This window comes from Lathyrus oleraceus, chromosome 3 (assembly GCF_024323335.1).
Source record: "Lathyrus oleraceus cultivar Zhongwan6 chromosome 3, CAAS_Psat_ZW6_1.0, whole genome shotgun sequence".
Taxonomy (NCBI): Eukaryota; Viridiplantae; Streptophyta; class Magnoliopsida; order Fabales; family Fabaceae; genus Lathyrus; species Lathyrus oleraceus.
Window position 1 is genome coordinate 173,077,183 of NC_066581.1, and position 14,539 is coordinate 173,091,721.

Sequence of the window (14,539 nt, forward strand, 5' to 3'; positions counted from 1 at the left end):
AGGCTGGACATCGTTTCCATGAGTGTACCAGTGCTGAGAAGAAGTGTTTCAAGTGTGGCAAGGGTGGTCACTTGGCCGCAGAGTGCCGGTTGAAGACTATGACTTGTTTCAACTGTGGAGAGGTGGGTCATATTAGCCCACAGTGTCCTAAGCCGAAGAAAGAGAACCAGTCGGGAGGCAAGGTCTTTGCTTTATCGGGTTCTAAGACTTCTGCAGATGATCGTTTGATCCGAGGTACGTGTTATATTAATGGCTTTCCTCTTGTGGCTATTATTGACACAGGTGCGACTCATTCCTTTATATCGTTGGATTGTGCTGTGAAACTTAAATTAGAGATATCTGAGATGCATGGGGGTATGGTGATTGATACTCCTGCGAAGGGTTCAGTGACTACTACTTCAGTTTGTTTAAATTGCCCTTTGAGTATTTTTGGTAGAGACTTTGGGATGGACCTTGTGTGTCTTCCACTAGTGCAGATTGATGTTATCTTGGGTATGAATTGGTTGGTGTTTAACCGAGTTTATATCAACTGTTTTGATAAGACTGTGATCTTTCCTGAGATTGAGGAAGGAAAGAGTTTGTTTCTATCAGCAAGGCAGGTGAATGAGGCAGTAGCAGATGGGGCAGAATTGTTTATGCTGTTAGCGACTTTGGAGGCTAAAGATAAACTGGTGATTTGCGATCTGGCCGTGGTGTGTGATTTTCCTGATGTGTTTCCTGAAGAGGTGAATGAATTACCGCCAGAGCGTGAAGTTGAGTTCTCGATTGATTTGGTGTCTGGTACTAGGCCGATATCGATGGCTCCGTACCGTATGTCTGCTGTTGAGTTAACTGAATTGAAGAGTCAGTTAGAAGATCTGTAGGATAAGAAATTTATTCGTCCGAGTGTGTCACCGTGGGGTGCACCAGTGTTATTGGTTAAGAAGAAAGAAGGTACTATGAGGTTGTGTGTGGACTACAGGCAACTGAATAAAGTGACGATCAAGAATCGGTATCCTTTGCCGAGGATTGATGATTTGATGGATCAGTTGGTTGGTGCGAGTGTGTTCAGCAAAATAGATTTGAGATCGGGTTATCATCAGATACGTGTGAACACTGTGGATATTCAGAAGACTGCTTTCAGAACAAGGTATGGACATTATGAGTATTCTGTAATGCCTTTTGGTGTGACTAATGCGCCTGGGGTATTTATGGAGTATATGAATAGGATTTTCCATCCGTACCTAGACAAGTTTGTTGTGGTGTTTATTGACGATATTTTGGTGTATTCGAAATCTGAAGAAGAGCATGCTGAACATTTGAGAGTGGTTTTAGAAGTTCTACGAGAAAAGAAGTTATTTGCTAAACTGTCCAAGTGTGAATTTTGGTTAGAAGAGGTTAGTTTTCTTGGTCATGTGGTTTCGAGAGGTGGTGTTGCTGTTGATCCTTCTAAGATAGAAGCGGTATCTAAGTGGGAAGCTCCGAAGTCAGTTTCTGAGATAAGGAGTTTTCTTGGACTTGCAGGTTATTATAGGAAATTCATTGAGGGATTTTCTAAGTTGGCGTTACCGTTGACGATGTTGACTAGAAAGGGGCAAGCGTTTGTTTGGGACTCAAAATGTGAAGAAGGTTTCCAAGAGTTAAAGAGAAGGTTAACTACTGCTCCTATTCTGATATTACCAAGTTCGTCGAAACCGTTTGAGGTTTACTGTGATGCTTCATTGTTGGGTTTGGGTGGTGTTTTGATGCAGAATAAGCAGGTTGTAGCTTATGCTTCGAGACAACTGAAGGTTCATGGGAGGAACTATCCGACACACGATTTAGAGTTGGCAGCTGTGGTATTTGTTCTAAAGTTATGGAGGCATTACTTGTACGGGTCAAGATTTGAGGTTTTCAGTGACCATAAAAGTTTAAAGTATTTGTTTGATCAGAAAGAGCTGAATATGAGACAGAGGAGATGGTTAGAGTTTCTAAAGGATTATGACTTTGGTTTGAATTACCATCCGGGTAAAGAAAACGTAGTGGCTGATGCATTGAGTCGGAAATCATTGCATATGTCTATGTTAATGGTTAAGGAATGGGATTTAATTGAGCAGTTTAGAGACTTGAGTTTGGTGTGTGAGAGTACTCACACTAGTGTTAAATTGGGAATGTTGAAGTTAACGAGTGGTATTCTGGATGAGATCAGAAAGGGTCAGAAATCCGATGTGCTTTTGGTTGATAAGTTGACGCTAGTGAATCAAGGTCAAGGTGGTGAATTCAGAGTTGATGAGAATGGTGTTTTGAAATTTGGTAATCGGGTGTGTATTCCGGATGTTACCGAACTTAAGAAGAGTATTCTTGAGGAAGGACATCGTAGTGGCCTGAGTATTCATCCTGGGGCTACGAAGATGTATCATGATTTGAAAAAGTTATTTTGGTGGCCGGGAATGAAAAGAGAAATTGCGAGTTTTGTTTATTCTTGTTTGACTTGTCAGAAGTCAAAGATTGAGCATCAGAAGTCGTCTGGGCTAATGCAACCGTTGGCTATTCCAGAGTGGAAGTGGGATAGTATCAGTATGGATTTTGTTTCTGGTTTACCGAGGACAATTAAGAATTTTGAAGCTATTTGGGTGATTGTTGACAGATTGACAAAATCGGCTCATTTCATTCCGATCAGAATGGATTATCCGTTAGAGAGATTAGCTGAGTTGTATATTGAGAAAATTGTAAGTTTGCATGGTATTCCGTCGAGTATTGTTTCGGACAGAGATCCTAGATTTACATCGAAGTTCTGGGAAGGTTTGCAGAGGGCTTTGGGAACTAAGCTGAGATTGAGTTCTGCATATCATCCGCAGACTGATGGGCAGACTGAGAGGACGATTCAGTCACTGGAGGATCTTTTGAGGGCTTGTGTTTTGGAAAAGGGAGGTGCTTGGGATTGTTATTTACCTTTGATTGAGTTTACCTACAACAATAGTTTTCATTCGAGCATTGGTATGGCACCGTTTGAAGCTTTGTATGGTAGGAGATGTCGGACACCTTTATGTTGGTATGAGTCCGGTGAGAGTGTTGTGGTCGGACCAGAAATTGTTCAACAAACTACGGAAAAGATTAAGATGATTCAGGAAAAGATGAGGATTGCTCAGAGTCGTCAGAAGAGTTATCACGACAAGAGGAGGAAGTCACTTGAGTTTCAAGAGGGAGATCATGTGTTTCTCCGTGTTACTCCGATAACTGGGGTTGGTCGAGCTTTGAAGTCGAAGAAGTTGACACCTCGATTTATTGGTCCTTATCAGATTTTGGAGAGGATAGGGGAGGTAGCCTATCGTGTCGCTTTACCGCCGTCACTTGCGAATTTGCATGAGGTTTTTCATGTGTCTCAGTTGAGGAGGTACATTCCTGATCCGTCGCATGTAGTCCAAGTAGATGATGTACAGGTGAGAGATAACCTGACTGTTGAAACATCACCTATGAGGATCGAGGATCGAGAGTTGAAGCAGTTGCGGGGTAAAGAGATTGCTTTGGTAAAGGTAGCTTGGGGAGGACCAGCAGGTGGCAATGTGACTTGGGAACTTGAGAGTCAGATGAAGGAGTCTTATCCTGAGTTATTCGCTTGAGGTATGTTTTCGAGGACGAAAACTCTTTTAGTGGGGGAGAGTTGTAACACCCCGATAAAATATGATAATTATTTAAATTAAGTTAATAGTATATTTATTAATTTAATTAAATAATTAGATTATTATTGGAATATTATTTGGAATTATTATTATTGGGATAATAAGTTGGAATATATATAAAGAGTTCCATTTGGTAAAAAGGGTTTTTTCACGTGAAAAGGGAGAAACGACAGAAAAGTGGAATAAGGGCAAAGAGGAAGAGCAAGAGAGCAAGGGTTGAAGAAGGGAAAAGCTTGAAGCTAAAGGATTGCCGGATTAACTCAGGTAAGGGGGGTTTATCGTCGTTTAATGGGTATTATGGGTTAACATGTAATGGGTAGTGATAAGCCATTGATTTGACCCTAATTGGGATGTTGAATGCTGAAAAATTGAGATGAATAAGTTATGTTAAAGCTGTAATTGAATCTGTAATTGGATGAGTCTTGATTTTCCGAAAGTGTAGCTTTTTACGGAATTGGAATCGGAGGTCCGAAAGTCCTCCAACGGCGGAAAATGCGGAGAATTCTGCATTCTGCTTCGTGTTAGCGCAGGAACAGCTTTCTGTCTTGCGTTAACCGGTTAACCCAGGGTGTTAACCGGTTAACACTGTTATGAATTGTGAAATATTGTTGTCTGTCTTGCGTTAACCGGTTAACCCAGGGTGTTAACCGGTTAACACTGTTGTGAATTGCCAGGAAGCGTGTTCTGTGTTGCGTTAACCGGTTAACCCAGGGCGTTAACCGGTTAACACTGTGTGGAAAGTGAAAAATTTATATTTAAATATGGTGTGCATGTTTGATGTTTGGCCTATATTGGCGTATGATATAATAGGGATCATTTCCCGTTGTTTTGAGCGGTAGGGGTATTAGTAGAGCGTGCTAATACTGTGATTGATTATGTGGCATGATATGATTATGTGATAAATCTGTGGATGATGTATGATTGTATGCATAATGTTGTGGATGTATCTATTATGTATGCAATTGTGAATGGACTGTTTATGGCTTAGAGTGTGAGCATACGTCCATTGTGGATGATTGTTGATGTTTGCATGACTAAGTGATTTAGCTTGCATATTGTGGCCTTTATGGTGGTAGCTAATTCCCATGGTGAGGAATTAGTGAGTGAGTTATTGTGGATTGTTGTTGATGTTTGCATGCTAGGTGATTAGCGTGCATAGCATAGCCCTTGGGGTGGTAGCTAATTCCCATGGTGAGGAATTAGTGATGTGAGTCACTAGGTCTCAAATGAGTGGGACTAGTGAGCTTGGTAGCCGTATCTGGATTTGATCGGTGAGGTTGAACTATATGTTCACGAATAGTCGGTATCGCATGCATGGAGTCTCATTGCATAATGTATGTATTGTGTATAATATGAATGGATGTGTTCCAATATTATACGTGTGTTTTGATGTTTATGTTGAGCATGATTATGAGTATGAGTTGATGTTGCCGTTAGTGAATGTGTGATATGATTAGGGTGATGAGATGTGTTCATTTACTTAGCATTACATGATATTTTATAATGCTTATTATATCGATTGAGGAACTCACCCTTACAACTATGTTTCAGGTAACGTGCAGTGATTGAGTAGAAGCTAGTCCTTGGAGTCTAGTGTAGTTCCTTAGTGAGTCATGCTCTGGTAGATGTAACATCGGGACGGGATGTTTTGCCTTGTTTTCGGTTTGGTTGTTGAATAACCTTACTGTCATACCCCGATTTTGATCCTGAAATTTTTCCATCAATCATTGGTTTGCATTCTTTTTTTTCTCATTCACATTCATATCCTTCATTCATCTTCATATTTACTATTTCGTGTTTTTACGCTTTTTTCACATTTTTCAAAATTTGCATTCATATTTTCTTCATGTCATATTGAGATTTTCTATTCATTCATGTTTAATGATTTCCCACGAAGTCATTCATTTAGAAAAAGCCTAAAAGGGCTAGAGAATTGCTTGAGTTGGTTCCTGATAAGTTGGATACCACATGTTGGAATGCGATGATTGTTGATTATGCATGAAGGAAATTTGCTTACAAGATCTTCAGTTTGTGAATTTGTCTTCAAATCTTTTGAAAGGTGAACTACCTAGCTGTTTGAGACAAAAAAAAAAAAAAAAAAAAAACAAAGGTTGTTTTGTGTGCTAGAAACCGTTCATCAAATGAGGAGAAACAAGATCAGCATAGTTACAATTTCTACGGCAGTGAAGCTCTAGCGGGGAATATTTCACCGTGTCAACCATAGAAACATAAAGGAACAACAAGCAAATCAATACTTGTCTCATTAAGTATTGGAGTTGTGGGAGTATTGATTGGGTATTTGTTATCTTGGTTGTTTAATCAAGTTCATAAAAATGTTTCGAAGACACCTTCAATGTCTACTTCGGAGCATGTTATTATTAGACAAATACATAATGAATTTGAAGTGAAAACTACTGCAAGGTTTACAGTAGAGCATATCTTCAAAAGAATTCCAAATACCATTGATCATTTTACAACATAATAATCAAGAAAAAAAATGAGACACCGCCAATTTCGTTGTGGCCTGCTTTACCAAATGCACAGAATTCTTCAGGCCAGATGATCTCACATTTTCCTGCTAGCATGCTTTCTCAAATTCAACATCTTGCTCCTGGTTCACCACTTCTGCCAATGGCATCTCCAGTGGCTATGTATGATGTTCCTCCTTTCCAGCACTCTACTGAGATGTCGGTGCAAGCTCGATGGCCACATGTTCCTAATGTACCACTTTCATCTATTCCACTATCAATGCCATTGCAACAACAAGAAAGTGTTCAAACTTCTCAGATAAGCCGTGACCCTGCCGGAAGAATAACCGTGACGGTAACCTCACAACACATACATGTGACGCATCATGCCGTCGATACCCTGCAACAAAGCCATAGTGAAATCACAGCGGCATCAACCAAGTCATGATCAAACATGGCACATACATTGTGAATTTGACAAAGTAATGCACCTGAATTTTGGTTTTCGCACTCACTTCGACATATGTTCCTGCAGTAAAACAAGATATGTTTAAAATGCTACCAACAGCACCAACATCGAATGACTGAATCTGCAAGCAAGAATAGAGGCTGTCATGCGAGTGAAAAAGGAACACGTGGAGATGAAAAGCATACAAAATCGATTACAATAAGTAGAAGACTCAGAATGCTTCCTGGACATATGAACTATCCTTCAAAAGTTTTATGGGATGGAGCAAGAGGTTATATTGCATGTCTCTGTCAAACACATTATGGAACTTCTGATGGTGATGTATTATACATTTGGGATGCAAAAACAGCAGCAACAGTTCAAGAAACCTGCAAGAAAAACCAAACACCAGTTTCACAACAAGAAGAAGAGAAGCAGTTGGAAATCGAAATCGAAATCGAAAATCAAAAAAATCAAAATGCCTGTGATGGAGAAGCTCAAGATATTCGTTGTGCAAGAACCAGTTGTCGCGGCTTCATGTCTCGTCGCCGGCTTTGGCCTTTTTCTTCCTGCTGTTGTAAGGCCTATTCTGAACTCATATCAAACAATCGAGCATCCTCCTCAACCTGCTTTGAGTGATGTGGTTAAAGTCTATCAGTTCCAGAATCATCCATTGCCAAATATGTATCCGTGATCATTAACAAAGTTGCTGAACCGTAATGTTCGAAGTGCTCGGTGATGTTATTTCTGCACTTGCTTCCAAAGCGGTCCATATCCCTTGCAGAAACTCAAAGCTTACTCACATATTGCAGAGCTCTTCAGGAGGAGAATTGTTCCTTTCTCTACAGGGGTCCCAATGCATTTCAATAGGCTCAGTCATTTTTCAGTCGCCGTCACCCACATTCAAATTGGAATGTTTCTGCTACAACACCACCTGAAATCAGTAAAGGGAATCAAGTTTAAACTCATAAAGGCAAGCTTGCAAAAATTAAATCTTGAAAAAAGACAGAGAGAACAAAGGTCCTTCATATGCTATGCGAATATCTCTGCAAATTAACAAAGGTGTTTGGAGCTTGCTGGTTGATGGTAAATCCTTTGCTGAAGCCGAGATCAATGACATATGACTTCAACCGGGATTACAAGGATGTCGGTGTTGCTCAGTTTAAGACAAATTATTTTGTTGTCAGAAACCGCCTGCCTAATGCCGAGTCTGATATGCTTTTGTCAGCGTGGAATTCTCCGTCCGAATGGAAAAAAATGATGCTTCGTGTTGATGCACAACAGGGGGCTCCAACAGATGGAAATTTTCTCTTGAGCTTTTCCAGAAGAAGAACAAGATTCCCAACGGAGGCAACAAGTCAGCTTCCTGTCCATGTTGTATCAGCTCAAATAACCAAAGTGCAAAGTGCCAAAGAAAACCATAATACTAGTATAACCCCTGGAGTTGAGAAGAATATCATCTTTTGGCCGAAGTTGGGAAGAGGTTGTTGCCGAAATCTGTAGCTAATGAACTTGTTTTGTAAAGTTTTTCTTCCTCAAAGGATGCCCCATGTAGTTCTGCCGAGCAACCAATTCGCCTAATGAAACCGTCCCTCGATTACACAAGCAATCAAGGAAAATCTTCAAGTTCAGACCAATACCCCGAAATTTTACTGCAGTAACAAAACCCAGGCAATCAGTAAAGCAGTAAAATTCCAAAGTTCCCAAATTGGAATTGGGACAAAAAGCGATTGGAAAAGCTAAAGTGCAGATTACCTTTCCGGAAGATAGCATCAAACAAGACAAAGCACTTCTGAGCATCCAAAAGCGCTTCTGAAAGCTTTCTCCTTTGAACACCAATTACACTTTCGAAACCCTAATGTGCAAGGATAAATAGAAAAAGCAGAGATCAGTAGAGGGGACGAAAATTTTTGAGAGCTAACGGCAGAAGCTTAGCAAAAACCCTAATTTTCAAAACGAAAGGGAGAAGGAGGCGGCCAATCGAAAAACCCTAAAATCAAAAATCACTCAAAACAAACCTACTTAGAAGAGACGAAATTCAGAGGAGGAGAAAAGCTTCGATTGTTACCTGAGCTATCGTCGTTATCGAAAGTCCGAAGGTGAGCTCCCTCCTTTGTTCCAACCATGGGTTTGCTCTCTCTAGTTAACGAGCGTAAGCAATGAGGGCGAGAGAGAGACATTGAGACGCAGAGAGTGAACGAAGTGAGGTGGAGAGAGGAAGGGTTAGGCTAGTCGAGCTTTTGATTGAGAGAGTTTTTACGAGAGGGAGTGATGGAGAGGACGAGTTTGGAAGTCTGAGAGAAACGAGATTGAGAGCTTTGGGAGGGGAAGAGCTATGTTCAACGAAGCTAGCTTCTTTTTCATTTTTTTTTTTATATTATTATTTACCTTAAGTGCTTAAAATTTTTTGGAAATTTAACTGACCTTTTAGTATTCCCAGGGGTTATTAATGTTGTTGGTTTAATAATAGTTTCAAATTCCCAACCTCTAAAATCCAACAGCCATGCGGCTGGATTTTTTGGGGTAACCTAACAGTCTTTTATTTATTTATTATTATTGTTATTATTTTGGTTTTATTTCCTTTAAATTTCTTTGTTCTAATCCTTTTTGATTTATAAAGCCTGGTTGACATTGTAAATAACAACTAACACCAAGTAGCCTAGTGGAGAGGGGGTAGTGCCATAGTCTCAGGAGGAGTGGGTTCGATACTCGTAGGTAGCATTTTTGGTATTTCTTTTTTTAGTATTTCATTTCTTTTTAGCATTTCATTTTTTATTTCTTTTTAGTATTTTATTATCTTTTAGCATTTTGTTTCTTTTAATAGTTTTTATGTCCATGTTTGTATTAAATCCATCATGCATGCAAAAACTAAAAAAAATCATACTCTTCTCGATTTAATATCGAGCCCCTTTTTCACACCCTTGTAAGTCGATTGCTTTTAAGCATCGCCGCCGACCTCACATAGCTTACTCTTGGGCTTTCTTACAATGAGCCGGTTCTCTTGCACTTACACTCATGCATTATTTGTTTGGGCCCGATTTTATTTATTTCATGATTGTTTTAATCCCCATTTGACAAATGTACCCCACTTCCCCAATGTGTAATAATTTTGTAGTTTTTATTTCTTTTATTGTTTGGTTGTTTAATTAGATACTAACACAAGAATAAAATCAACAAATTTCAAAAATACAAAATAAAGACTCGATCCAACGTCGAGCATATTTCTCAATAAACCAATCAACTCATTTCTCCCTCCTATTCCATCCCATTCCAAAACTTCATCAAATGCTTGATCCAACGTCAAGCCATTTTTCATAATAAAAACTCAAAAATATTAATTCATATTCAAGCCCTTTTCAATAAAGGTGGAAATGGAACATGATGTATATCATGCACTCCTGAGGTTAAGATTCGAGACGTATGCCTCGCCAATCTTAACTCTCGCCATCATCCAAATTCATCCACTTTGTCTTCTCAAACACTCATTCATCTTTCTCAAACGCCCAATCAATACTTGATCTAGGTCAAGTCATTTTCACAATAAAAACCAAAATAACTAATTCTTACTTAAACACTTTTTCAAAGGTGGAAATGGAACATGGTGTATACCATGCACTCCTGAGGTTAAGATTCGAGACGTATGCCTCGCCAATCTTAACTCTCGCCATCATCTAAAATCGTCAATGTGGTTTCGTCAAACCTGTTTCTCAATCAAATCTAAGATACTTAAATCTTATTTAAGACTCTTTCAATAAAGGTGGAAATGGAACATGGTGTATACCATGCACTCCTGAGGTTAAGATTCGAGACGTATGCCTCGCCAATCTCAACTCTCGCCATCGTCTAAAAATTGTTAATGCGGTTTCGTCAAACCCTTTCTCAATCAAATTCTAAAATACCTAATTCTTATTTAAACACTTTTCTCAATAAAGGTGGAAATGGAACATGGTGTATACCATGCACTCCTGAGGTTAAGATTCGAGACGTATGCCTCGCCAATCTTAACTCTCGCCATCGTCTAGAATTGTTAATGCGGTTTCTTCAAACCCTTTCTCAATCAAATTCCAAAATACTTAATTCCTATCTCAACTTTTTTTTCAATAAAGATGGAAATGGAACATGATGTATATCATGCACTCCTGAGGCTAGGATTCGAGATGTATATCTCGCTCATCCCAGTTCTCGCCATCATTCAAAATACATCCAACCAATCAAACTCTTTTCTCGCCGCCGTGCGATTAATCAAAAACCTTTTTCATAAATGAAAGATATATTGTCTTAAGAGATACGAAACAATGTTTCGGCCACGATTGTTGAGTAGAGATAAATGACGCTTTTCCGAATGTAGATCTATAAATCCGTTCGATGTGTTCTACGCGTCCACTCCTCATCTGTTTTGGGTAAAACGATGTTTTTGTCGATTAATACAATATAGCTTTCTCTAAAATCGACCAACAAACAAACATTTTTCTACCCAGAACTACGTAAGCCTTGATTTCTCTTTTGAGATACGTAGGAGCAGGATTTGTAAATCTTGTCAGGCCCACTAATAAAAAACTTAGGTTTAGTCCTTCGTTAAAAAATCCAAAAACATTTCTCCTCTCTTCTATTCTTTCTTTCCCATCTAATAAATTGAAAAGCCTAACATTTCAAACAAACGTTAACGCACACAACTGACCTAATGGTTCCCGTTGAGTACAACGGACGTGAGGGGTGCTAATACCTTCCCCTTGCGTAATCGACTCCCGAACCCTGATATTGGTTGCGATGACCATATCTTATCCTTTCTTTTGTCTTGGGTTTTATCGATATTTCCCCTTTCCTTTTTAGGAATAAATAAAGTTCGGTGGCGACTCTGTTCAGTCCATCATTGCGAGCGTGCGATCGCGCTTCGCTTTGAAGTCGTATCCCCATTTTTTTCGAGGTGCGACACTTACATGGTGTGAAGTATCAAGTGTGACACCCTTAAATTGCATATATACTCTGATTTATGTTTGGTTGTTTTAATTATTTATTGGGGTATTTTAGAAGGGTGTTACAATAACCACGCTTCCTTCCATAAATCTACATCAAACAACCATCTAATGTGAACCTCTATTCACGATCATCACCATCAACCACATTTTTCCTTCACTGGCGAAGCCAATGTTAGCTTCGACATCCCTTATGTCTCCTTTCACACTCAACTGCTATATTTCAACAACCACTAACACAAGCTTCACCATACAAACACCTACTACTTGGTCATTTTCTTCTTCATTCTTTGACAATACAATTTTCATACACATTGTTCATCCGGAATCCATACCATTTTCTTCATATTCCTCTTTTCACTCTCATATACCAGCAATTCCATACAAAAGTACAACCTGCACAAAAATTCTAGCAAGAACGCACCACCACCAAACTTCAACAATAAAAAAAGGGAAGTAAAACAAAGCATGAAATATAAGCAAAGAGAAGAAAGGAGGATCAGAGTAGTAAGAAGAGAAAACATAGTTGTTTCGAAATCGCAAATCGGCCACCTCCTTGTTGTTTCAGATCCGGAGGCGAACCACCACACCTCGACAGCGGCAACGACAACAACATCGACACTCATTGGCATATGAAACATTCATCTTTCGTTTCCACCATCGCGCCTCTGACCACCATCTGAACACGCTCACGGAATGCTGGATTGAAGGAGATCGTGTGATTTTTCTTAACTTTGCATTTTGTCACAGTCCTAATCCTCTTTCTTTATATACTTTGTTTTTACAAATTGGTTATTATCCATTTATTTTGTTTTCACCAAATTTGTTAATTTCTCATTATCATTGGGTTGGTGGGCCGTCAAGCCCATTTATTGTTTTCTTGTTCTATTTTGGGTATGTGTTGGATCTTAGACCCAGAGATTTCTTTTGTTTTGCTCATATCTTCATATGCCTCTGCACCCCCATGGCATTTGTTGATGATTGTGATAATTTTTTTTTTCATTTCGGTTACGATGATCACGAAATAATATTTTTGTGTTGTTGGTTTTGTTTGATTTACATTGCGATAAATCGAGATTTTAATCCATAAATTCGATAATCTTATGTCGTTATTCCGCCAAATTTTCGATATATTAATTTGGTATTTTCACCGCGTTATGACCTTACATATGAAATTAATCATGTTGTTATTTCACACAAACCGGTACTTGAGCACATTGTGGTCGATTCAATTTAGTCTTGTAAATCGGCATCGTCACTTACTTCTTTCTATTTTAATTAAATTAATTAATTAATCAATTAATTAAAATTTTCTTAATTAGTTTTGATTAATTAATTTTAATTAACTTGATTATTTGATTCAATTATATAATTTTGATAATTAATCTTAACTAAACTTAATTAATCGATTTAACCAAGTCTTAATAAATTAATTTTGATAATTAAATGTTGATCGACTTATTTTCATTATAGAAAATTCATAATCATTTTCAAACTAAATTCTTTCAATTTCATTCATAAACAAAAACCTTGGTTCAAAGCCGAGTGTTATTTTCCAACTTGGTTAATTCTATAAACATAAATTCAAATCATTTTTCAAATTAACATAACTTCTAAGAACTTTCTTTTATACCTTAAACTTTAGATGAAAAGGAGAATGAGAGGAGTTCACTTCACTATCTCCCGAATATTTGAATGATTAGTGCTCACCATATTGCTCAAATTTTCGTCTTCTGATTAAAACACTCTAAGTAAACTTGGATAAAAGAATAGGTGGCGCATGCCTCATCATTCCTCGAGTAAGCAAATGGGAGGCGCTCACCTCACTACCGTGCATATTCGATTTTCGCAAACAATTTTCAATAATAAATTTGAACGAAAAAGGAATAGGAGGCGTTTGCCTTATTATTCCTCGAATAATTGAACGATTGGTGTGTACCCTATTGCTCTTATTTTTAGTTGTTCTAATAAAATACCAAATACACTAAACTTAATTTCTCGCCCCCGTGTAATCAACAACTTAACTCTTTTTAGAAAGAACATTGCTTAATCCTTTCTAATGCATATACGAACTAGCACTTAAGTCTCCTTGCAAGCATGCAAGCCAATATTTAACCGTTAGAATGCGATATAAGCACTTGTTCATTAAAACATATTCGACCTATCAAACCTCTTTCCTCGCCCCCTTGCGATCGAAACACTTTTCAAAAAGAATACTATTCAATTCTTTCTAACACGTATAACAAACTAGTGCTTAAGTCTCCGCTGAGAGTAGATAAGCCAATTTTTAGCCTTTATAACATAATCTAAATAGTTGTTCATTAAAAGACACAAACAAACCGTAGTTCCCCAAACTATGAATGCTTTAATTTCCTTATTGCACCATAAGGATACATAGGCACGAGATTGCGAGAGATTGGCGAGCATACTAATAAAGAACCTCCCTTTTCCCCCTTTTGAGGTTTCCATTCACTTATCTCTTCATTATTTTTATCACTCGAAGAAAACAAATAACATAAGCTAACATTCAAATCACAAGTTTAACTAAAAGGTTTCCATTGAGTACAACAGACGCGAGAGGTGCTAATACTTTCCCCTTGTGTAATCGACTCCTGAACCCAAATATGATTGTGACGACCATTATTCTATTTTAAAAAGGTTTTATCGATATTTTCCTATTCCTTCATTGGAATAAATAAAGTTCGGTGGCGATTCTGTTCGAATTATTTTTTCCGCGATCATCGCGATGAATCGTATTTTTCAAGATACGACACTAACATAAATATTTTAGAAATTAAATGTTTTTATAAATTGTTTTGAAATTTTGAATATCACAATTCATCCCCTTTTGTGTTTTGAGTCACTTGGTTGACAAGTGGTATCAGAGCCTAACTCTTGTTATAAGGCTGTCGTATGAGGTAGAAATGACTTCAAATGATTCACTCAATACACCCTTATCCTTTAACGGTGAAAAGTATGCTTTATGGAAAGAGAACATGAAAATATTCATAG